The sequence below is a fragment of the Lynx canadensis genome, chromosome B4 (assembly GCF_007474595.2).
Source record: "Lynx canadensis isolate LIC74 chromosome B4, mLynCan4.pri.v2, whole genome shotgun sequence".
NCBI lineage: Eukaryota > Metazoa > Chordata > Mammalia > Carnivora > Felidae > Lynx > Lynx canadensis.
Window position 1 is genome coordinate 42,677,909 of NC_044309.1, and position 25,383 is coordinate 42,703,291.

Below are 25,383 nucleotides of genomic sequence, written 5' to 3' on the forward strand. Positions count from 1 at the left end.
ACCCAGGCGCCCCTCTAGTTACTGCCTTCTGACTCATCTGAAATATTAGTTTTAGTGAGTCAGGAAAGAATGAGAAATGGACACTCTTGGTCTTGAAGAAGATTGGTTGTTTTTAGAGCTTGGCTGGCTAGAATCCTGGTCCAGTAGCTCCACTACCCTGCCCAGTATCCAATCTAAAACCATGCATTGCATTTGTTTGTCACATCCGTAAGACTCTTTTAATCTAGAACAGTCTTTTTTTCATGACACTGAAATGCTGAAGAGACTAGATCCTCTAGAATGTCTCCTATCCTTCTGTCTGTCTTTCTGTTCTTCTTTATAGATATTTTCTTCTCACCTGTCTTTCAGTGAACTAATTTCCTTTATCTTTTTTTTTTTTTTTTTTTTTTTTTTTTTTTAGGGAAGCTCTATGCCCAATGTGGGGCTCGAACTTACAACAGGGAGATTGAGTCGCATGCTTTACCGACTGAGCCAGCCAGGCCCCCCAATTAATTTCTTCTTCAGCTGGTGTAATCTGTTGTGAAATTCATCTACTAGTTCTTAATTTGTTGGGGTGCCTGGCTGGCTCAGTCGGTAGAGCATTCGACTCCTGATCTGGGGTTATGAGTTCAAGCCCCAACACTGGGCACGAATTAAAAAGAAAAGAAAAGTTCTTTTTTTTTTTCAATTCTAAATATTTAACTTTTTTTAGTTTCTAGTGCTCTGTTGAAACTTTAAAAAAAAATTTTTTTTTTAATCTTTATTTTTTGAGAGAGAGAGAGAGAGAGAGAAACAGAGCATGAGCAGGGGAGGGGCAGAGAAGGAGACCCAGAATCTGAAGCAGGTTCCAGGCTCTGAGCTGTCAACACAGAGCCTGGACACAGGGCTCGAACTGATGGATCATGAGATCATGACCTGAGATGAAGTCGGAGCTTAAACCGACTGAGCCACCGTGCTGCCCTGAAAATTTTATCTTATTAACTATATTCTTAATTTTTTAAGGTTTATTTTTGCGAGAAGGAGAGAAAAAAAAAAGACAGAGTGTGGTAGGGGGAGAGGGGAGAGAGAGAGGGAGACAGAACTGAGCAGGCTCAGGCTCATAGCTGTCAGCACAGCGCCCAAAGCAGGGCTTTGAACTCACAAACAGGAGCATGACCTGAGCTGAAGGCGGACGACGGTAACTTACTGAGCCACCCAGAGCCCCGGAGACGGACAGGCGGAGCAGAGAAGAGAGGAGGGGAAGGTCGGGAGGGCGAAAAACACGACAGAGCGGGAGGAACCGGGGCGGGAGGGGAGGGCGGGAGGGAGGGGGGAGGAAGGGGGGAGGAGGGAAGGACAGGAAGGAGGGAGGGAACAAGGAGGAGAGGGAGAAGGAGGGAAGGGAGAAACAGAAGGGAGAAAACAGAGAGAACGAGAGGGAGAGGGAGAAGATAAAGGATTAATTATAGTATAAAGAAATTTTAATTTAATAAAATTATTTATTTTTGTTAATTAGTTATTAATTAATTGATTTGATTTTCTGTTTTAGGTCACTCTTTTTTTTTTCGTATGTCCAATTATTATCCATTGAATACTAGGTATTATGTATAAAAACTTAACTCCCCTTCCTTAACTGTGGCTGTGAATGGTAACTTCTTTCCATACAAAGGCGAAAAGAAGAGTAACTTTATAGTGGAGAGAACGGACAAACACAACCTCAGCGCCGTGATCAAGGTCTGCCGTGACGGCAATGGCTTGTTGATGGTATGCACCCTTGATATGATATGATGAAAATGGCACTTTGCACCTGGTTTTGCTAAAAAAAAAAACCCACAACCCAATTTATCGGGAGAAATACGCCAGATTTCAATACAGGAACATTCTCCAAAATACATGACCAATATTCCTGGATGGTCATTGCCTGAAGAAGTTTAAGGAGACCTGATAACAGTGTCAGATGGACAAAAATCTGGAACAAAAAAAAGAACGTTAGGTTATAAAAAAGAGAACTTGAATGAGGTATAGGTTTTAGTGAATAATAATGTGTCACTGGGGCACTAGGGTGGCTCGGTGAGTTAAGCGTCTGACTCCTGATCTCAGCTCGGGTTTTGATATCAGCCTCGTGGATTCGAGCCCTCATTGGGCTCCACACTGGGCATGAAGCCTACTTAAAATAGTAATAATGATAATGCATCACTACTGGGTCATTCGTTGTGACGAACGTACCATACTAACGTAAGATGTTAATAGGAGGGAAAATTGGTATGTGGTATAGACAGGGAACTCTCAGTACTATTTTCTCAATATAAATCTAAAACTATTCTAAAAATTAAGTTTATTTAGGGGAGCCTGGGTGGCTCAGTCGGTTAAGCGTCCGACTCTTGATGTCGGCTCAGGTCATGATCTCAAGGCCCATGAGTTCCAGCCCCGTGGTCAGGCCCTGGGCCGACAGCTCGGAGCCTGGAGCTGCTTCGGATTCTGTGTCTCCCTCTTTCTCTGTCCCTCCCTCACTCATGCTCTGTCTCTCTCACCCTCAAAAATGAATAAATGTTAAAAAAAAAAATTAAAAAATAAAAATTAAGTTATTAAAAAAAAAATTGTAGAAACGTGTTGGCTCGTCTTACCTGTTTCAGAGAAAACTTTACTTTTGTACCTGTGAGGTCAGAGTCTCGTTTCAGCCCTCCAACGTTTGTAGGGCAGTTCTGGGTGGGTCCGTCTCCTACACTCCAGTTTCCCCCTCTTGCCTGTGAGTCTCCTAAAACTATGGAGCTTACCAGCCGCCGATTGCCACTTTCTGAGACCGAGACCCAGTCTTACAGGAGCTGCTAAGAGTCAGCAAATGTGTCCAAGCTTCCCTTCTCTGTGAGGTGTTGGCCTCTTAAATTCCCCACTGCATTGAAAGCTCTCTGATGCGGGGGCCTGCGTGACTCAGTCCGTTAAGGGACTGACTCTTGATTTCAGCTCCGGTCATGACCTCAGGGTCATGAGATTGAGCCCTGAGTCGGGCTCTGTGCTGCCTCCTTAAGATTCTCTCTTCCTGTCTCTCTACTCCTCTCCAGAGTGCATGCACTTTCTCTCTTCTCTCTGAAATAACAAAACATATTTTTTAAAAATTTTTTAACATTTATTTATTATCGAGAGACAGAGAGAGCGTGAGCAGGGGAGGGGTAGAGAGAGGGGAGACGCAGAATCCGAAGCAGGCTCCAGGCTCCGAGGTGTCAGCACAGAGCCCGACATGGGTCTCGAACTCACGAACTGTGAGATTGTGGACCTGAGCTGAAGTCAGTCGCCTAACCAACTGAGCCACCCAGGCGCCCAAACATATTTTTTTTAATCTTACAAAAAGTAAAACAGAAAGCTCTCTGATACTTCAGACAGTTGTTTTTATGTTTCTCTAGCTTTCCAGGTTCTCAGCAGACAGTCGGCCTGACACAAGCTCTTCAGCCACAATCCAAACAGGAGTTTCTGCTTCTCCTTTTTGAGATTGCCTTTCGTTCCTCACTGATTCCCAAAATACTGAGGACGCTACTGTTTTCCATGAGTCCGGGTGCTTCTTCTTTGTGCTTGCCAATACTTTAGTAAAAGCATTTTATTTCTTCTTATTTTTTTATTTATTTTTGCAAGAGAGAGAGAGAGTGTGTGAGTGGGAAAGGGGCGGGGGGGGGGGGGGGGGGGGGGGGGGGACAGAGGATCTGAAGCAGGCTCCGTGCTGACAGCAGGGAGGCCGATGTGGGGCTCCAACCCACAAACCGCAAGATCGTGACCCGAACAGAAGTCAGATGCTTAATCGACTGAGCCACCCAGGCGCCCCAGTAAAAAGCATTTCAAATATCAGGGAGATTTAAAAACTGACCTAGATGCTAGAAATGATTAAGAACTAATTCGGGAATGGGGCACCTAGGTGGCTCAGTCAGTTAAGCGTCCGGCTTCAGCACAGGTCCGACTTCAGTTCAGGTCATGATCTCACAGGTTCACAGGTTTGAGCCCGGCGTCAGGCTCTGGGCTGACAGCTCGGAGCCTGGAGCCTGCTTCAGATTCTGTGTCCCCCTCTTTCTCTGCCCCTCCCCTGCTCGTGCTCTGTCTCTCTGTCGCTCAAAAATAAATAATGTGAAAAAAAAATTAAAAGAAATAATTAGGGAATTAAGTTAGGAAGCAAAATAGGAAAAAAGCGGAGTGACGTTGACTAAATTATCTTCTGGAAAGGTAACAAGTACTGTGCCTGCTTCAGCAGCGCATACACTAAAATTGGAAAGATACAGAGAAGATTAGCGTGGCCCCTGCTCAAGGATGATATGCAAATTTGTAGAGTGTTCCATATTAAAAAAAAAAAAAGTACCAGTAGCTGATAAATTCCCTTTGGCATATCCCGTTGTGATCTAGCTTTCTAACTGCACCAGCAGGAAAACCAAAGTACTGAAACAAGAATTACCATGGACGGATTTTACTTTCTGTAATTCCGTAAATTATAGGTTACAAGATGAGCCTGGGATATCTAGTGGTACCAGAAAGTAAGGAAAAAGGAAATACTCAAAGAACGATGGCCACATGTCGAAAGGAGAGAGTATGAAGGTTGAACTGGCTCTCACTGGCCACATGTGGGACAGTTTGAGTATATTTCTCTATTTATAAACTATTTATAGCACCAATAAATGATGAAGCTATGGTCTCATAAATTAAATTTCCTCCCAAATCAATCAGCTTTCTAGAAGCTGATACATTGGACTAACTTAATGGCTTTGCGTATTGTTAGAAGTCAATCACAGTCACATGATTATAAAGTTGATCGGTAATGTTATACCAAAACAAGTTCGTTATTTTAATATTACTTTTTTTTATTGTGTTATTTTTTTTTTTTCCCCAGAGTGAGAGTTAGGGCCAATAAAGTCTAGGATCGTTTCTCAGATCTATTTCCCACTCTCTTCTGCAATCAGAACATCATTAATCCTTCATTCCTATTTTTGTATTAAGATTCTTTTTTTTTTAAATTCTTTTTAACGTTTATTCATTTTTTGAGAGATGGGGAGAGACAGAGCATGAGCAGGGGAGGGGCAGAGAGAGAGAGGGAGACATAGAATCCAAAGCAGGCTCCAGGCTCCAAGCTGTCAGCACAGAGCCCGATGAGAGGCTTGAACCCACGGACTGCGGACATCATGGCCTGAGCCGAAGTCAGACGCTTAACTGACTGAGCCACCCAGGCGCCCCCAAGATTCTTTTTTTTTTTTTTTTTAAGTTTACTTGTTATTCTGAGAGAGAGAGAGAGAGCAGAGCTGGGGAGGGGCAGAGAGAGGAGAGAAAGGATCCCAAGCAGGCCCCACACTGTTAGCGCAGAGCCTCATGTGGGGTTTGAACTCACAACCTCGAGATCATGACCTGAGCCGAAATCAAGAGTCAGATGCTTCACTGACTGCAGCCACCCCATGCGCTCCTTTCGTTTCAAGATTCTTACATTTTGTATTTTTAACACCAACTGAAGCTATCCTGAGTTATTTTAGGTTATTAATCATCTATCCAGTTATGAAGGCTTATGCTTCAGTACCTTTCAGAGATCAATGATTTTAAGCTAAGTCGAATGATTTCCATCCAGGGAAAACTATCCTTGGCAAATAAATTATCCCCAAACTCACACGTTTGTGTTGGTATCTCATTCTTTGAACTGCTGGCTCTTTTCTAGTTTGTTTAATTTTGCTTTTTTTCCTCTCTCTTATTGGACCAGACCTACCTTCAACAGGAATATAATTCCTGAATTGGCAGGGTACAGGAAAGAGAGTTCTATGTAGGTTGTGCCACAGTGTCACATCATCACGAGGACCAGCCAGTAACCCATCACCTTCGCCTGCAATTACAATGACCTGGTTATGAGCCGGTCATTCATCTCGCAGAAGAGAGCACAAGGGAAGACGCACGGGTCATGCCCAGAAAACGGTCTGCAGCTTACGCTGCCTGTTGGCCACCATCTGTGAGGAGCCTGTCCCCTTTGAAGTTTATACCTACATGTACTGGGACTCCCCAGCCAGAGAACATCTCAAACCTGTATTTGATTTTTAGTGGCAGAGTGGGGCTTTTGCTTTAAAATGTTTTACATTTGGTGGGGGCGCCTGGGTGGCCTCAGCGGTTGAGCGTCTGACTTTGGCTCAGGTCATGATCTCATGGTTCGTGAGTTCGAGCCCCGTGTCGGGCTCTGTGCTGACAGCTCAGAACCAGACGCTTGCTTCGGATTCTGTGGCTCCCTCTCCTGTTCGAACTCCATCTCCTCTCCCTCTCTCTCAAAAAATAAATAAACAGTAAAAAAAGAAAAAGTTTTGCACTTGGGGCACCTGGGTGGCTCATCGGTTTAAGCACCTGACTTCAGCTGGGGTCGCGATCCCAGTTTGTGGTTTGGGCCCCACATCAGGCTCTCTGCTGTCAGCATGGAGCCCGCTTCTCAAAAATTATAAATAAATAAATAAATAAATAAATAAACTTTTACATTTTCTTCTATTTAAATTAATATTCAATTTATTGTGGTTGTACGTTTTTAAAACTTAGTTTTTCTTACAACTTGAATCTCAAGGGGCGCCTGGGTAGCTCAGTCAGGTAAGCATCTGACTCTTGATTTTTAGCTTGGGATTCTCTCTCTCTGCCCCTCCCCCGCCAAAATAAATAAATAAACTTAAAAAAACCCAGCTTGAATCTCAATGTACAAAGTCATCTTATATTTATGTATTTGTTTATTTATTTTTAATCTTTTTAACGTTTATTTATTTTTTTCTTGTATTTTTTTTTAAATTTTTTTAAACGTTTTTATTTATTTTTGAGACAGAGAGAGACAGAGCATGAACAGGGGAGGGGCAGAGAGAGAGAGGGAGACACAGAATCTGAAACAGGCTCCAGGCTCCGAGCTGTCAGCACAGAGCCCGACGTGGGGCTCGAACCCACGGACCGCGAGATCATGACCTGAGCCGAAGTCGGACGCTTAACCGACCAAGCCACCCAGGCGCCCCAACGTGTATTTATTTTTGAGAGACAGAGAGGGAGAGAGAGAAAGCATGAGCAAGTGGGGGAGGGGCAGAGAGAGAGGGAGACACAGAATCCGAACAGGCTCAAGGCTCTGAGCTGTCAGCACAGAACCCCATGCGGGGCTTGAACTCACTAACCGTGAGATCATGACCTGAGCTGAAAGCAGACGCTTAACTGACTGAGCCACCCAGGCGTCCCTTGTCGTCATATATTTATAAACTTAATACTTTTTATGATAAATTTAAGACATTCACTTTCCCTTGTTCCTTGACTAATGTTTAATCAGCACTTATTTATTTTGGCTTAATTAGCTTTCAAATGATATGCTTTAAAGATCCCCTCAACCTTTAACTCTATTTACAAGCTTAATTAATGAAAATTCCTTAAATAAAAAAGTGTTACGGAACCAGGCTGGAATGCTGGCAGAAGAACCAAGGGGCACTTGGAGATCTTGGAAGGCAGGAGGTTTTATTTTATACCAGTGGGCTCAGAGGGAGGTCATTCTCCAGAGGTCTGAGTCCCGAGCACAAGCGAGGGGGACAATTTATAGTCTGTACTTCTGCGTTCATGCATTAGTAGGAATTTGGTCCACACAGCAAGCAGGGCAGGAAGAACTCGGAAGAGGAGCTCTAAGCTAGGAACCAAAGCTTATGTTAGTCCCTTCAGCCATTGATGGTGCATAACCTGTACTTATTTTCCCCCAAAAAAAGGATCAGTATTTCTGACTTTCCCTTCCACTGCAGGCTCCAATATGGCTCTGCTCGGCATTGTTACCGATCCTGTCTTTATCTACAATTTTTACATTTTGTTATCATCGTGTATTTTTGCATTAATTTCGATCTTTAAAAATAACCACTTTATTTTTATTTTTTTAAGAATTCTATTTTTTAAAGTAATCTCTACACCAAACATGGGACTCAAACTCACAACCCTTAGATCAAGAGTCGCTGCTCTAGGGGTGCCTGGGTGGCTCATCGTCAGGCATCTGACTTCAGCTGGGGTCCTGATCCCAGTTTGTGGGTTTTGGACCCACAGCGGGCTCTCTGCTGTCAGCAGGGAGCCTGCTTCAGACCCTCTGTCCCTCTGTACCCCCCCTCTCTCTGCCCCTCCCCTGCTTGCCCTCTCTCTAGCTCTCTCAATAAATAATATATATATATGATTTATCATATATATGATGTTTATTTATATATATATATATATATATAAAGAGTCGCTACTCTACAGACTGAGCCAGCCAGGCACACCTAAAAATAACCCTTTAAAACATTTATCTGGAATGCTGAGGTTTTAAGTGCCTTCTCCATATGTCTTGCCCTTTACTAGTCCCTGTCCTTCCTCTCCTAGTAGGTACCAGTAACGCCCATTCCCATATGTACCCCAAATGTCTCCAGACATTTGCCAAATGACCGGGGATGGGGAGAGGAGGGGGGTGGTGGCGGGGGGTGGGAGGGACCTGCCCTAGTTGAAAAGCACTCTCTAATGGTATTAAGATATCACTTTCCTGGCTCACACTCTCCCTGAGTCTGTCTCTGGAATTCTGTTTCCCTCAACAGTCCCCTCTAAGCCTCCCTTTCGTTCAGATCATCCAGGTTCTTATCACTGGAAACTGCCTCTCTATTTGGTCCCAGGATTAGAAAAGGTGGATACGTTTCTCAGCTGCTGGAAGAATGGCATCTGAAGAATGGACAAACCCTTTTAATTTCCAAGAAGAAGAATTCGTAGCAGAGCCTCCTAATCACAGAAACAGTGCGATGAGATTGTGTGGTATCACGTACCCAATCTGGACAAGATAGTGTCTGCACAACCCATCTCCTGACTTCCAAACACATATTTTAGAGGTTGTCTCAGAGAATGAATTTGTGTAGCATAATCTTTTTTAACAATCAGATCTGGTTTCAGTTTCTCTACTTCCTAGCTATGTGACTTAAGGCAAATGTTCCGGTTTCTTTTTTCTTTTTCTTTTTTTTTTTAAGCTTATTATTTATTTATTTTGAGAGAGAGAGAAAGAGAGAGAGAGAGAACAAGCTAGGGAGGGGCAGAGAGAGAAGAGAGAGAATCCCCAACAGGCTCTGTGCTGTCATTGTGGAGCCCGACGCCTGGCTTGATCTCACAAACTGAACCGTGAGATCGTGACCTGAGCCGAAAACAAGAGATAGATGCTTAACAGACTGAGCCACCCAGGCACCCCCAAATGTTCAGGTTTTCTAAGACTTAATCTTCAGGTGCACATCTGTATAATGGGCATGGTGATATTTACTGCACAAGTATTGCATAGGAGAAGTGATCTAATTTTTTTTTAATTTGCTTTTTAGAGAAGGGTCAGATCTTTTCAGCTTTAAAAAAAATTAATGTTTCTTTATTTTTTTTAATTTTTTTTAACATTTATTTATTTGTTGAGACAGAGAGAGAAAGCATGAACAGGGAGGGTCAGAGAAAGAGGGAGACACAGAATCTGAAACGGACTCCAGGCTCTGAGCCATCAGCACAGAACCCGATGCGGGGCTCGAACCCACGGACTGCAAGATCATGACCTGAGCTGAAGTCGGACGCTTAGCCGACTGAGCCACCCAGGCGCCCCTAATGTTTATTTTTGAGAGAGACAGAGAGTGTGAGCAGGGGAGGGGCAAAGAGAGAGAGGGAGACACAGAATCTGAAGCAGGCTCCAGGCTCTGAGCCGTCAGCACAGAGCCCGACTCGGGGCTCCAACTAATGAGCCGTGAGATCATTGACCTGAGCCGAAGCTGGACACTTAACCGACTGAGCCACCCAGGCGCCCCAGAAGTGATCTAATTTTTAAAACTTTTCTGGACTCACCACTAGAATGTGTTCAACATCAAAGGACTCTTCCAAAAATAAAAAATAAAAAATAAGCTATGAATATTGTGGTTCCAGTCAGTACCAGAGAACGATGGCATCATCATAAAGTAATGCTTAACGTTTACCAATAGTGTGTGTGTGTGTTGAGTAAGGGTGTTCCTAAATTCGGATCACATAACCACTATTCTGTTAATAATGAATGAAGAGACAGGATGGATTTTAAAAAGGGAAATGAGAACAAAGCAAATAAATCTGAATGTATCCTCTCGAACATATATCTTGAAATCTGACCAACCTCAGACCCAGCTCTTTTGATCAGAGGTGGTTTTCTTCACTTTCAAGTCTCTCTTATTTAATTTTTAAAAAATCTTTATTTATTTTTGAGGAGAGAGAGAGAGAGTGCAAGCGGGGAGGAACAGAGAGAGAGGGAAACATAGAATCTGAAGCAGGCTCCAGGCTCTGAGCTGTCATCACAGAGCCCGATGTGGGGCTCGAACTCAGGAACCGTGAGATCATGACTTGAGCTGAATTGAGACGCTCAACCGACTGAATGCCCCGGGCGCCCAAGTTCTCTCTTATTTAGAAACCTAAATAAACCCCCTTCGCTTCTCCACAGTATGTGCAATGTACCCCAGCTTTTGTGTGCCTGGGAGCTGGACTTACCAGGATTGAAATTCCTACCAGGTTTGACACTTTAGAGTCAGGAACTCTGCCGCTTTCAATCATGAAAAGCCCCTTGCCTTCATCTCTTAAATCCTAAGAGAATAAAGTGCGTTTAGCGGTTTGCCACTGTTAAGTTGTACGTGTCTCACTGGCTCCATCTGCCTGTCAGAAAGAGGAACATCACTTCATCCTTAAAAGTGGCGATTGGGAGCCCTGTGCCTCCTTCTGGGTCTGTTTTATCAGAATCTTCCCGGATTGAGGACTGAGTAACGTTTATGGCTCAGTGTTTGTTTATATTTTAAGTCTGCAACTGCTGTTATATTAATAGTACTCCAGGGGTCCCTGGGTGGCTCAGTCGGTTAAGTGGCCGACTTCGGCTCAGGTCATGATCTCACGGTTTGTGGGTTCAAGCCCTGCGTGGGGCTCTGTGCTAACAGTTCAGAGCCCGGAGCCTGCTTTGGATTCTGTCTCCCTCTCCCTCTGCCCCTCCCCTGCTTGTGCTCTGTCTCTCTCTCAGAAATAAACATTAAAAAAAATAGTTCTCCAACCTGTTTTTTCCTTCGTGACAAGGTTTTACTTCGAGCTGTCTAAAAATACAGAACTCTCCATATTTTTTCCTTCTTCAGTATTATTGGATGTTGTGATTTTGTAGGAAAACTTTCATTTTTATATACGTTTCAAGTTTATCAGGGTAAGGATTTACAGAATCTCTTAATTTTTTTCAGCTTTATTGAGCTTTAACTGTCATATAACATCATGTAAGTTTAAGGTGTACATGGGGATGATTGGCTACATTGTATATATTGCAAATGTTTATGACAATGAGGTTATGACGATGACATCTCTCACCTCACATAATTATCATTTCATCGTTGTTGTTGTCGCTATGATGGGAACATTAAATTCTACTCTTAGAGCAAGGATTTCAATACAGCAATACTGTACTTCAAGGATACAATACAGTATCGTTAACCATACTCGCCATGTTGTGCATTAGATCCCTGGAACTTACGACTCAAAGTTTCTACCCTTTGACCGACATCTCCCCATTTCTCTCCCCCACCCCCAGCCCCTGGCAAACACCATTCTACTTGGTTGCCACACATGAGATCATATAGTACGTGTCTTTCTCTGACTGATTTCATTTAGCATAATGCCCCCAAGGTCCGCTGATGCGAATCAGTGAGTCCACGGATGCTGAAAAATCACATTTATGTGTTTTTCCTTCCTCCTGTACCTTCCTCCCATCCCAATCACAGGGAACTTGCAGGGTATTTACTTTTGTTGTGGTAACAACCCTGCGCCTTGTTTTTGTTTTTATAAAGATTTTCTGGGTTTTTTTTTCCAAGTAATTTCTACACCCAGCGCGGGTCTCGAACCTACAACCCCGAGATCAAGAGGTGCACGCTCCATGGACTGAGCCAGCCAGGCGCCCCTGCCTTCTTTTTAATAAATACACTCTCACTGGGGAGCAAAAAACCCTGTCCTACCAGCGGTAGCAAATCAACATGTAACAAATGCCTTCGACATAAACTTTGCCTTCCCCTCGAAGTAAATGCATTTCATGTAACCGCAGAAAAATTTAAAAACATATAAAAAGAATGAAGAAGAAAATAACAATAAATAAATAAAATAAAATCCCACCGCAGGAAATGAGTTACTGTGGATGTTTTTTTTTTCCTCCAGCCCTTTAAAATCCTGTCTCTTAGGGCTCCTGGGGGGTGCAGTCAATTGAGCGCCTGACTCTTGATCTCGGCTCAGGTCACGATCTCACGGTTTGTGGGTTCGAGCCCCGGCATCGGGCTCTGTGCTGATGGGGTGGGGCCTGCTTGGGATTCTGTCGCTCATCTCTGCCCCCCCCCCCCACTTTTTCTCTGTCTCTCTCTCTCTCTCTCTCTAAATAATAATAAATAAATACTTAAAAAGTTAAAAAAAATTTCTCTCTCCTACCCACATGACCACAGGTGATGGGGAAGCAGAGCTACTTCCAGGAGAGGGAGTCTGACAAAGAACTGCCAAGGCCAAAGGAGCAAGCAGGTGTGCAGATGACCCAGTCCCAGACTGGGGGTGGGAGGGGACTGAAACCAACCATCCGAGAGTCTTGAAGCTCTTGTAACTGGAATGAATCCACTGCACGTCCTTTATGAGGCCCTCTTGGAGGACAGTCTGGTGCCAGCAGCCACGGTAGTTCTGGCTCGAACAGAGGATATAAAGTTGCTGTGGTTAAAGCTCATACCCGGATCTCGGCAGCAGATAGGCTGTTGCGGTGAGGCAGAGGGGAGCCACTGCCCGCCCAGCCCCTGCCTCTTGGTGCCCCCTCGGTGCTCTTAGTCGACTGTCCCTGGGGCTCAAAGCATTTACTGCAAAAAAAAATAGAGTATTCAAAGCAGACCAGAGCCACCTGGACACCACAGCTAGAAGTAGTGGTGTAGAACTGTAGTTCTCTTGTGTCGGCTTTCAGAACTGAGACCATGATTAAGAAGGATGGCAGGGGCCATTGGTAATGCGATGCTAGGGGGGAAATTCTTGGACTGGCTTAAAAAAAAAAAAAAAAGGTTCTTATTAGAAAAGAACAGGAGGCACCTGGGCGGTTCCATCGGTTAAGCGTCCGACTTCGGCTCAGGCCCTGCGTCGGGCTCTGTGCTGATGGCTCAGGGCCTGGAGCCTGCTTCGGATTCTGCGTCTCCCTCTCTCTGTCCCTCCCCCGCTCATGCTCTGTCTCTCTCTGTCTCTCAATGATAAATAAACATTAAAAAAATTAAAAAGAACAAACATTTCCTCTTAATATATGTGAATGATGCTTGCATGGCCTCATGCATTTTGGGATCGTCATGGGTGCCGTAGAGAAATAGCTGATACTCCGTCAGGTGCATTTGACACATCTAGGTAGCAGCACCTGGAGGGCTTGCTAACCTACAGATCGCTGGGTTCCACTCCCCACCCCCCCCCCCCCCCCCACCGAGTGTTAAGCCTGGGGTGAGGCCTGAGAATTTGCACGCCTGACCGGTTCCCAAGGAACTGATGCTGCTGGTCAAGCAGAAACTTCACCTTCAGAACCACTGAGCCGCACCATCCAGTCTTTTTTTTTTTAATTTTTTAATGTTATTTATTTTTGAGAGAGATACAGAGTACAAGTGGGGAGAGGGCAGAGAGAGAGACACACAGAATCCGAAGCAGGCTCCAGGCTCTAGGCTGTCAGCACAGAGCCCAACGCGGGGCTTGAACTCACGAACCATGAGATCATGACCTGAGCTGAAGTCGGACACTCAACCGACTGAGCCACCCAGGTGCCCCGGCACCATCCAGTTCTAACCAAAAAGGATGCGTCCAGGGATGCCTGGGTGGCTCCAGGGTCAGTTAAGCTCCCCGACTCCTGATTTCGGCTCGCGTCATGATCTCACGGTTCATGAGCTCAAGTTCCTCATCAGGCTTTGCCCTGACAGCCTGGAACCTGCTTGGAATTCTGTCTTCTTCTCTCTCTGCCCTCCTTCCTCCCCTCCCCCACCACCCCCCACCGCCAATAAATAAATAAATACCTTTTTTGTTGTTTTGTTTTTTTTTTTAAAGGATATGTTCCAGAGTCAAGGAGAATTATGCGTTGTCCTCATGTATTGGTAGAGCCGTGCATTTTGCATTCGGTCCAGTAACCCAGTGCCTCTCCCGTTACTAATGCGGGGAATTTTCTCAGGAAACTACATGAGGCAATTTCAACAGTGAATGAGTTCCCAAAAGGACTTTTTCTCCTTTCCACATTCAGACCTTGGATTGAAGCTATTACAAAATTTTCTTCTCCACTGGGAATAGCCCGGGGTCCATCAAACCACCGGAGTTAGTTCTCTCTTGAGAATAGTCTCAGCGAGTGCACCTGGCTGCTTTAGTCAGTAGAGCATGCGAGGTTATAGGTTCGAGCCCACGTTGGGCGTAGAGATTACTTAAAAAAAAAAAAAATGATCTCAGGGGATTCAGGTTGTAGTAATTCCTCAAACAGAAGCTCCCAGCATCTATAACACCGGGCACTTTTCACCAGCCGATGTGAAAACATGTCATCAGTGCTTCTTTAAAAAACAAAATTTTTTTAACGTTTATTTATTTTTGAGACAGAGAGACAGAGCATGAACAGGGGAGGGTCAGAGAGAGAGGGAGACACAGAATCTGAAACGGGCTCCAGGCTCTGAGCTGTCAGCACAGAGCCCGACACGGGGCTCGAACTCACGGACCACGAGATCATGACCTGAGCTGAAGTCGGAATGCGCAACCAACTGAGCCTGCTTCAGATTCTGTGTCTCCCCCTCTCTCTACCCCCTCCCCTGCTCACTCTCTGTGTCTCCCTGTCTCTCAATAATAAATAAATGTTAAAAAAAAGTTAAAAAAAAGATTTTATTGTCTTCATAATGTAACAAAATATGAAGCTTTGAACTGGATCCTTGGCTTTTTCTCTCTTATCTCTCCTCCCAGTTCAAAATGCTTGCACCTCTTAATAGCCAGCATTCTCTTAGATCTGCAGTTGGGCTCAACCATTCAAACCTCAGCACAATCTTCTCTGCAGTTTTAGCCTTTTTCCAGAAAATCGGCTTAGTCCTGCCCACCATAGCCCCTCTGCTTCCTCGCATAACGCCGCTTTCCCTGGGCACAAAGAGAATCTTTGCCTTCCTTGTACTGTGTCACTTTGTGGGGTTGGTGGTTGCCACAATTCTTGCCGAAAGTCGGCTGGGTTTTAGGAACGTCCGCCATGGCTGCGAGAACACTGTCGGCATGGAAGGCTGAGGTTTTATTTTTAAGTAATCTCCACACCCAGTGTGGGCTTGAACTCTCAACCCTGAGATCAAGAGTCAACATGCTCCACCGTCTGAGGCAGCCAGGTGCCCCTAGATTTGTCTAATTCTAGCAACGTGCTATGGTTCTTTTTTCAGAACATTCAAACACAGGAAAAAACCCCGTGTTCGCCGGAATGTGGGGATTTGGGGCACTTGTATTTTGATTGTGTCATAAGTTCCTAGAACAATGCCTGGTACATGACAAGTGCTCTGTAAATCTCTATGAAATAAATAATTAAAACCTAAACTTTACAAACACTGACAATTCACATTAGCATAGTCCCCGCTCTCCGTGCATTCCATTCGATTGGTGTTGCTCCTGAAGTTACGGTTCTATTGCGTTCTAGGTACAGATATGCTCCCTGTGGCTTCTTGTTAGGGGCATCACGTTCGCTCTCCTAAGTAGAGCCTTCTGAAGGAATTTTTTTTTTAATGTTGTTTATTTTTGAGAGAGAGAGAGTCAGAGCATGAGCAGGAGAAGGGCAGAGAGGGAGGCAGACACAGAATCTGAAGCAGACTCCAGGCTCCGAGCCATCAGCACAGAGCCCGACGCGGGGCCCGAACTCACGAGCTGTGAGATCATGACCTGAGCCGAAGTCGGATGCCCAACGGCTGAGCTACCCAGGCGCCCCATAAGTAGAGCCTTCTCAACCAAGCATGACTCACTTACCCTAAACAGCCTATCCATTTACATAACTCCTATTGGGACTCGGGACGGAGTGTGGAGAAACAGGCTGGGAAAGATAGGTCTTAGCACACCGCATGCTATTAAGTCTATTCCCTTATTATACTGTCTTTGCTACTAAAAGAAAGACAAAGGAAGGGAAACATACTTGCCGGAAGCCGAGCTATCCAACCAGCCTGATGGCAGGGCCCAGGGGGTGGACGGATCGGGACTGCAAGGTGGCCCACGAACAGTGAAGCTTCTCGTACTCCCGCTTTTATGTAATTTGGCCTTAATAAAGTACCTGGGGGATTGTCTGTTGGGGGAATCGCCCTCGACAGGCCCCCCGGGGAAAAAGAACTGTTGGGGAAAGAAATAAGGTTCGCAAGGAAATTGTGCGGCCCTGCATTTAGCCCTTGCCACCCCCTATAAAGACTCCTCTACCGAAAGGAAGGATAGCCTCATGCATTTCCCAGCCAAGAAGGGACAAATGGATTTAAAAGCCCCACTCCGGCAACAAAGGAGTGTATCTATGGGCACAAGTTACTCCGACCCCTAGGCCCGCTTGGCCCCCAGGAGGCATTCCAGATGATGATCGAACCTAGTCAGTTAAGGTAAACAGAATGGTTCATTGGTTCCTAGGTGCATTGGTTCCTAGGTGCCTCTGAGAAGGCAAAAGGCGTGGGTTCCTAAGGCCCTCTGGGCCCCCTCCTGGCACCTCGGACCGAGGCGAACACTTTTGTTCCTTACACCGCAAGTGGTTCAGGGAAACAACTAAGAGGTCATGTCCCTGTAACTGTTCCACCTGAGGTGTTGAGAGATAGATGACCTTTCATGAAAACAGCAAAGCAAATGCTTTATAGATTATAGATAAACGTGGATACATAATGAAAATAATGTAAGAAATTAATCAATCAGCAAGGGGCAGGAGGGAACGTTATGAGAAAATAACCATGTTATCCCTTAAAGGGTGATCACACATAGGAACATTTTTAGAATTAGGGAATGCCAGAAAACATAGAAGAATTTGCTAGCATAAGGAAATTGCTAGCAAATATAATGCCACGTTTGCCACAATAAAGTGGCAGTCCAACACACTGCTGTTGTCCGCGTCCATTTTTATTTTTTGTTTTATTTTATTTTCACTCTTTCGCCGATGCTGTTCATCCTTCGGGAACCCCTGGACCTGCTGGGGCCGGACTCTGGCACATACTCAAAAACCTCTATGTCTCCCCACCAATCTGACACACTTACTAGATTGGTAGGGAGCAGATTAATTCTCCGGATCAATGTGTCTCTGGGGAAATTCAGCAAACGGGGTATCAGCATTTGGCAAGATTTTGCTTCGATTAGAAAACGTTCGGAGACACCTTTTCTCCATGTTGCTAATCAGTGTCGAAAAATGATGTGTTTGTTGCTTCTTTTTCTTTAATTTTTTTTTTTTTTTTAAGAGAGAGAGTGTGTGTGTGTGTGTGCACCAGCAGGGGAGAGGGGCAGAGTGGGGGAGAGAGAGAATCTCAAGCAGGCTTTGCGCTGAGCAGAGCTGGGATCCTGTGACCCTGAGATCATGACCTGAGCGGAAATCGAGAGTCAGATGCTCAACGGACTGAACTACTCAGGCGCCCGTGTTTATTTACTGCTTCTAAGACTCTCGCTAAACCTTCTAGTTTTCTATTTCATATGTAGATGGATGTTATCCTGGATATCGGCATAGGCGGACCCAGAAATGCTATGCCTCGTGAATCTCGGCATCCTGGAGCTGAACCCTCGAAGGGTGCCACCCCCAAATTCAGGATGGCCCACGATCCTCCTGAAACTCCTTCCACCCTCAGTTCCTTATCACCTCATGTCTTCCAGACCATGGGACCCTCCCAGTCTCTCTTCCTTCCTCAACTGGTCTGGATCCCAGAGTTGCACATCTGAACCTTTTACTTGAAGCATTACTTATTCCGCATCTCAGTCTTTCCGTCCCACCTGCCTCACACTGTTCAGTTTAGAACTCACAGAGAAAGTCACATCACACTGAAGATGTATTTTACTATCAGTTCATGGCTTTCAACTTCATCTAGATTCTCAGACCTTCTAGTCCCACACTGTCCACTAGGATAGCCATTAGCCACATATCACTACTGGGTACTTGAAAGATGCTCACTTAGGGGCACCTTTGGGTGGCTCAGTCGGTTGAGTGTCTGATTTCGGCCCAGGTCATGATCCTGCGCTTCGTGGGTTTGAGTCCTGCATCGGGCTCTGCGCTGACAGCTCAGAGCCTGGAGCCTGCTTCAGATTCTGTGAATCTCTCTCTATGCCCCTCCCTCACTCTGTCTCTCTATCTCCCCCAAATTAATAAACATTTAAAACAATTATTTTCAAAAAATGGGAATGCAAGCTGGTGCTTCCCTTCTGGAAAACAGTATGCAGGTTCCTCAAAAAACTAAAAACAGAACTACCCTACGACCCAGCAATTGCACTACTAGGTATTTATCCAAGGGATACAGGTGTGCTGTTTCGAAAGGACACATGCACCCCAGTGTTTATCGCAGCACTATCAACAAAAGCCAAATATAGAAAAAGCCCAAATGTCCATTGATGGATGCATGGATAAAGAAGATGTGGTATTGGGGCGCCTGGGTGGCGCAGTCGGTTAAGCGTCCGACTTCAGCCAGGTCACGATCTCGCGGTCCGTGGGTTCGAGCCCCACGTCGGGCTCTGGGCTGATGGCTCAGAGCCTGGAGCCTGTTTCCGATTCTGTGTCTCCCTCTCTCTCTGCCCCTCCCCCGTTCATGCTCTGTCTCTCTCTGTCCAAAAATAAATAAAACGTTGAAAAAAAATTAAAAAAAAAAAAGATGTGGTATATATATATGTATATATATATATATATATATATATACACAATGGAGTATTACTCGGCAATCAAAAAGAATGAAATCTTGCCATTCACAATAATGTGGATGGAACTAGAGGGTATTATGCTAAGCAAAATTAGTCAGAGAAAGACAGATATCATATGACCTCACCCATATGAGGATTTTAAGAGACAAAACAGATGAACATAAGGGAAAGGAAACAAAAATAATATAAAAACAGGGAGGAGGACAAGGCATAAGAGACTCATAAGTATGGAGAACAACCAGAGGGTTACTGGAAGGAGTGTGGGAGGGGGAATGGGCTAAATGGGTAAGGGGCACTAAGGAATCTACTCCTGAAATCACTGTTGCACTATATGCTAATTTGAATGTAAATTAAAAAATAAAATTAAAAAAAAGAATTCTAATATAAATTACATATAAATATCAATTAAAAAAAGAGAAATATGCTCCCTCAAATTAAGATACACTAGGGGTACCCGGGTCAGTTGGTTAAGCATCCAACTTTGGCTCAGGTCACGATCTCGCGGTTCGTGAGTTGGAGCCCTGCATTCGGCTCTGAGCTGACAGCTCGGAGCCTGGAGCCTGCTTCGGATTCTGTGTCTCCCTCTCTCTCTGCCCCTCCCCCGCTCATGCTCTGTCTCTCTCTCTCTCTCAAAAAACAAACATAAAAAATTTTTAAAAACAAAAACAAACAAATCAAGACATACTACAAGGACTTCTGATCAAGATGGAGTAACAGGGACCGGATTCATTCTCCAACCTGAAACAATCAAGGACTCCACACAAGGACTCGCTGTGCGAACTTGGGCAAGCAACTTATCTCCCGTCCTCGTATGTGTGATGGGAATAGTACGAGTTTTTACCGCAAAGGGCTGTGGCGATGACTAATGTGAAAATGTGCGTATAGCACCTAGCATAGGGCTTGGTACCCAGTAACACTGTATAACTATTAATTAGCAAGGATTATTACTGTGATTACCCAACACTTCTAATGTCAGCCACAGAATTGCTGTCTCCCTCACTCTCAGCAGATGACCTTTCTTCCACCTCACTGAGAAACGGGCCGTTGTGTGATTCCACGTAATGTATTTGCCTCTTGTTAATAAAGTCCTCTCTGGGGCGCCTGGGTGGGTCAGTCGGTTAAGCATCCGACTTCGGCTCAGGTCATGATCTCGCGGTCCGTGAGTTCGAGCCCCGCGTCGGGCTCTGTGCTGATGGCTCAGGGCCTGGAGCCTGTTTCAGATTTTGTGTCTCCCTCTCTTTCTGATCCTCCCCCGTTCATGCTGTCTCTCCCTGTCTCAAAAATTAATAAACGTTGGGGCGCCTGGGTGGCGCAGTCGGTTGAGCGTCCGACTTCAGCCAGGTCACGATCTCACGGTCCGTGAGTTCGAGCCCCGCGTCGGGCTCTGGGCTGATGGCTCAGAGCCTGGAGCCTGTTTCCGATTCTGTGTCTCCCTCTCTCTCTGCCCCTCCCCCGTTCATGCTCTGTCTCTCTCCCAAAGATAAATAAACGTTGAAAAAAAAAATTAAAAAAAAAATTAATAAACGTTAAAAAAAATTTAAAAAAACAACAACAAAGAAAGAAAGTCCTCTCTGCTCCCGTGTATCCCAACTCCTGCTCTCAAATCTCAAGGCTGAGACCCTCTACCTTTTCTTCTCCTCCTTTGGGGCCAAGCAGTCACCACAGCTCTGATGTTCCTCTTCCCCATGGTCCAAAGACGTGAAGTCCTGGGTTGCCTGCGTGGCTCAGTTGGTTGAGCAATCGACTCTTGATTTTGGCTCAGGTCATGATCCTAGGACGGTGGGATTGAGCCCCGCTTTGGGCTCCACACTGATAGGGGAGCCTTCTTGAGATCCCCTCTCTGCCCCTCTCCCCTGCTCATGCCCTCTCTCTCTAAAGTAAAAACAAATAAATAAATAAAGCAAAATAACAAAGACTTGTGAATTCCTTCTTCCTTTCCTTTTTCTTTTTTTTAATTTTGTTTAATGTTGATTCATTTTTGAGAGACAGAGAGAGACAGAGCACAAGTCAAGGAGGGCTAAAAAGAGAGGGAGACACAGAATCTGAAGCAGGCTCTAGGCTCTGCACTGACAGGCTGATAACAGCGCGCCTGATGCGGAAATCGAACCCGCGAACCGTGAGATCGTGAGCTGAGCTGAAGTCGGACGCTTCACCAACGGAGGCCACCCAGGCAGCGCGAGTTCCTTTTTTCTAGTAACGTGCTCCAGTTCCTTCTCTTAGAACACCACCGGCAACCGAAATCCAAAACTTGACAAACACCTTGCATCCTCCTATCATCCATATTACTCAAAAGTAGTGTTAATTTTGTTGCCTCAGTTTTCCTACAACTCCATAGAAACTGCTCAACTTCACATCACCGATGGTTATCTTCACATCATGAAGTCCCACAAGTACTTTTTAGCCCTTATCGTAAAGGCTCAGTCTGTCGACTGTGATGGGAGGCTACTGACCAGGAATCATCGGAGTTCAATGCCAAGGAGTCCACATCCTCAGCCCATTGTGGTGGGGTATAGGTGAGGTATTAATGGAGGCATAATTTCCCTTTCGAACCCCCGATAGTGCGGTCAGGGCAAAATCAGAGAATTCAAATGTTTGGATTCCTGTCTTCTTTGGTTACTGCACAGCCTTAGTATAAGAGGGAAGAGATTTGAAAGAAGTACAGAAGCAGAACAAACTTAATCCTGGTTCCTTTCCCACAAACAGATGACACTGAGATGTGGAGGAAGGACTTGGGGTAGGAAGATAGAGATTTCTACATGCGTTTGAGGTACTTTATAGCCTGTCCCCTGTCTGAGGTCGGTTCCAACTGTGGCAGTATAAAGGAATGTTCTTTTTTGGAGATCTGAGACTAGAGAGGAACCATGCCTGTTTTTTCATTTTTTAAAAAAATTTGTTTTAATGTTTATTTATTCTTGAGAGAGAGAGAGAGACAGAGCACGAACAGGGGAGGGGCAGAGAGAGAGAGAGAGAGGGAGACCCAGAATCCGAAGAAGGCTCCAGGCTCTGAGCTGTCAGCACAGAGCCCCATGCGGGGCTCAAACCCATGGACTGTGAGATCATGACCTGAGCTAAAGTCGGATGCTTAACCGACTGTGCCACCCAGGCACCTCAAAAACCATGCCTGTTTTTAAAGAGACTTCCCAGGATATGGCACGGCCCATAGAGAATTCCTTCATGGAATCATTGCCATTGCTGGTAATTTGAACCGAGCCTTAGAAGTCTCTAGATAGAAGACTGGACACACCTCTCTAGGCTTGTCTCTGGCCTAGAGTGGCCAGAATGACATTTAAAAGCTCTGGTGATTCGGGGCACCTGGGTGGCTCAGTTGGTTGAGCATCTGGCTTTGGCCAGATGTTGTATGTTGTATGTCCTAGTTTGTTTAAACTTCAGGGGTAGTTAGCTGCCTTAATTCAGTATCCGTACTTTAGTGACAATCAAGTTTCTGTAAGAAAAGCCACATTCTAGAGACACTTATGAAAAAATGCTTCTGATATCCTTATCTTGATTAGAAACCAAGACTTGGTGAATTTCCAAAGTGACTATGACAAGTTGTGTTTTTATTGGTGACATTGGAGACTTGTTAGAAGTGGACCCAGTTGAAAATAAAGGTATTTAAGATACGCGCATTGGTAAAAATATTTTAGAGACTTCTCCTTTCTTGCATGAAGAGGGAATAAGAATACTGCAAGAAGGGCGTCTGGGTGGCTCAGTTGGTTAAGTGTCTGACTTCAGCTCAGGTCATGATCTCGCAGTCCATGGGTTCGAGCCCCGCATGGGGCTCTGTGCTGACAGCTCAGAGGGTGGAGCCTGCTTCGGATTCTGGGTCTCCCTCTCTCTCTCTCTGCCCCTCCACCGCAAGCACTCATGCTCTCTCTCTCTCTCTCTCTTTCTCTCTCTGAAAAATGAAGAAATAAACTTTAAAAAAAAAAAACAAAGGAAGAATTCTGTAAGGCCTGAGGCCTTTGTGGCTTGAATACTAACTTTCCCTGTTTGACAGAATTTGTAGTTGCCTCTGGAATGTTGTCACATCTGCCTGGCATGAACCTTTCATGAGAGGTATTAGTTCAGGGACCTAAAAAGACAGAAAGCTGAAACACCACTGGGTCTATAGAACAGTTTGTACGAAATGTTTTGTGTATCCTTATTAATGAATAAATGCCGAATGTCTGAGTATACCTCGGCATTTGGTCTGAAGCAGCCTTTCCTTATAACCTGGTAGTGAGAACATGGTGAGCTAACCGGCAAACTTTCCCATGGCTTCTTTTATTTATCTGTTTCATCATTATTTTCTCCCGGAATCTGGGGTACACACTTATGGATTAATCATAAACCTTGGTTTGTGACAATTCGAGCCATGCCCTTGTTAGTCTACAAATGGCCTGCCTTTATTTATTTATAATCAGCTCTGTCATTAGTTTTAATAATTCAAGGGGCACTCATGAAACCAGCATTCAAAACAAATGCCGGGACCTTGACAGTAATCTACATTTCTCCCAGATTTCTTAAAAAAATTTTTTTTAATGTTTGCTTATTTTTGACAGAGAGAGACAGAGCATGAGCAGGGGAGGGGCAGAGAGAGAGGGGGACACAGAATCTGAAGCAGGCTCTGGGCTCTGAGCTGTCAGCACAGAGCCCAACGCGGGGCTCGAACTCATGGACCGAGAGATCATGACCTGAGCCGAAGTGAGACGCCCAACCAACTGAGCCACCCAGGCGCCCCTCTCTCAGGTTTCTTTCTTTCTTTTTTTTTTTTTTTTAACATTTATTTATTTTTGAGACAGAGAGAGACAGAGCATGAGCAGGGGAGGGGCAGAGAGAGAGGGAGACACAGAATCTGAAGCAGGCTCCAGGCTCCGAGCTATCAGCACAGAGCCTGATGCGGGGCTCGAACTCACGGACCGTGAGATCATGACCTGAGCCGAAGTCGGACGCTTAACTGACCGAGCCACCCAGGCGCCCGTCTCTCAGGTTTCTTAATAGCAGCATTAGTAACATCTTGAGCCGGATAATTCTTTGTTGAGGGGCTGCCCTGTGCATTACAGAACATTTACCAGCATTCTTGACCTCTACTCAATAGATGCTGGTTGTACCCCCTGCTTTCCGTCATGACAAGCAAAAATGTCTCCAGACATTACTACGTTGGGGGACAAAATTGTCCCAGATTGAAAACCAAGATTTATTCCTATCGTCTCCTCCCCCTGTGTTATTGCTCTATTGTCGCTGCAACAAATCACCACAAACTTAGTGGCTTGAAAACACCATGAATTTATTATCTTGCAGTACATTCTATAGGTCAAAATAGCCATTCTATAGCCAGCTCTTGCTGGCTAAAATCAAAGTACTGGCAGGGCTGGGTTTCCCTTCTAAAAGCTCTAAGGAAGAATTCTTTTCCTTGTCTTCTCCAACTGGTAGCAGCTACTGGCATTCCTTGGCTCCTGGCCCCCTTCCTTTGTCTTCAAAGCAAGCAACCACAGTGGGTTGGGTCCTTCTCACATCTCCTTCTAGCAAACTCTTTCCGCTTCCCTCTTCCATGTTTAAAAACCCTTCTGATTCTATTGGGCCACCCAGATAATCCAGGATGATTTTAAAACAGCTGATTAGTGGGGCACCTGGTTGTCTCAGTCGGTTAAGCGTCTGCCTTCAGCTCAGGTCATGATCTCACGTTCGTGAGTTCCAGCCCCACATCAGGTTCTCTGCTGACATCTCAGGGGCCATCTCAGGTCCTCTGTCCCCCCCCCCCCCCCCCGCTCGCTGCCCCTGCCCCATTTACACTCTCTCTCTTAAAAATAAGTAAATAAACTTGAAAAAAGAATGTTTTTGATAGGGGCGACTGGGTGGCTCAGTGGGTTATGCATCTGACTCTTGATTTCGGCTCAGGTCATGATCTCACAGTTTGTGAGATTGAGCCCCACGTTGAGCTTTGTGCTGACAGTGCAGAGCCTGCTTGGGATTCTCTCTGAGACTTCTAGGTTAGTTAGACTTCTGTAGACCTTGAATTATGAACATTTCCATCATCCTACCTTATTGCTGATAAGGAAAGGTTGATGAGACTGTGACAGTGTATTGGCCTAAACACCAACCTAAGGAGAGAAAGATCATTCTTCCCAATTACGTTCAAGGAGTAATGGAGTATTCTTTCTAGTAGGGGACATATGGCCCAGTTCTCACCCCTGGATTTCTATCCCTTTGCCCCATCGTGTAGTCCCGCTGGAGGACCCCATCCTCTAGTGCAGAATAGTCTTGGAAGGACACATTTTAACGAGCTCTTCAGACATTTTGGATTATTGCCAAGACGGCGACTCAGCAGGACCCCTTCTGGCCCTACCCTTTTTTTTTTTTTTTTCTCTAGGCCAGTCAAAATGTGCTCTACCATCAATCAGCAGCATCGATATAACGTGGGAGCAGACCCAAAGTCAGACCTATTGAATCATAACCTGTACCTTAGCAAGATCCTCAGGGGATTTGTGTGCACATTAAAATCTGAGAAACACTGCTGTCAGGCATTTAAGGCAGACATTTGGCTTACCTAAAGCTTGCTGTGGAGGCTTTCAACTTGGAGCCCGGAGGAACTCATAAATCAGT

General features: G+C 45.1%; 1 non-coding gene and 1 pseudogene across 1 annotated transcript; one reads left to right on the plus strand and one right to left on the minus strand.

The window, feature by feature from the left end:
• Positions 1-4,175: 4,175 nt before the first annotated feature.
• Positions 4,176-4,280, plus strand: LOC115519538. The gene has a single exon (XR_003970546.1). It is a non-coding gene; the product is annotated as a U6 spliceosomal RNA (small nuclear RNA).
• Positions 4,281-14,820: 10,540 nt separating this feature from the next.
• Positions 14,821-15,165, minus strand: LOC115518642 (annotated as a pseudogene).
• Positions 15,166-25,383: the final 10,218 nt, after the last annotated feature.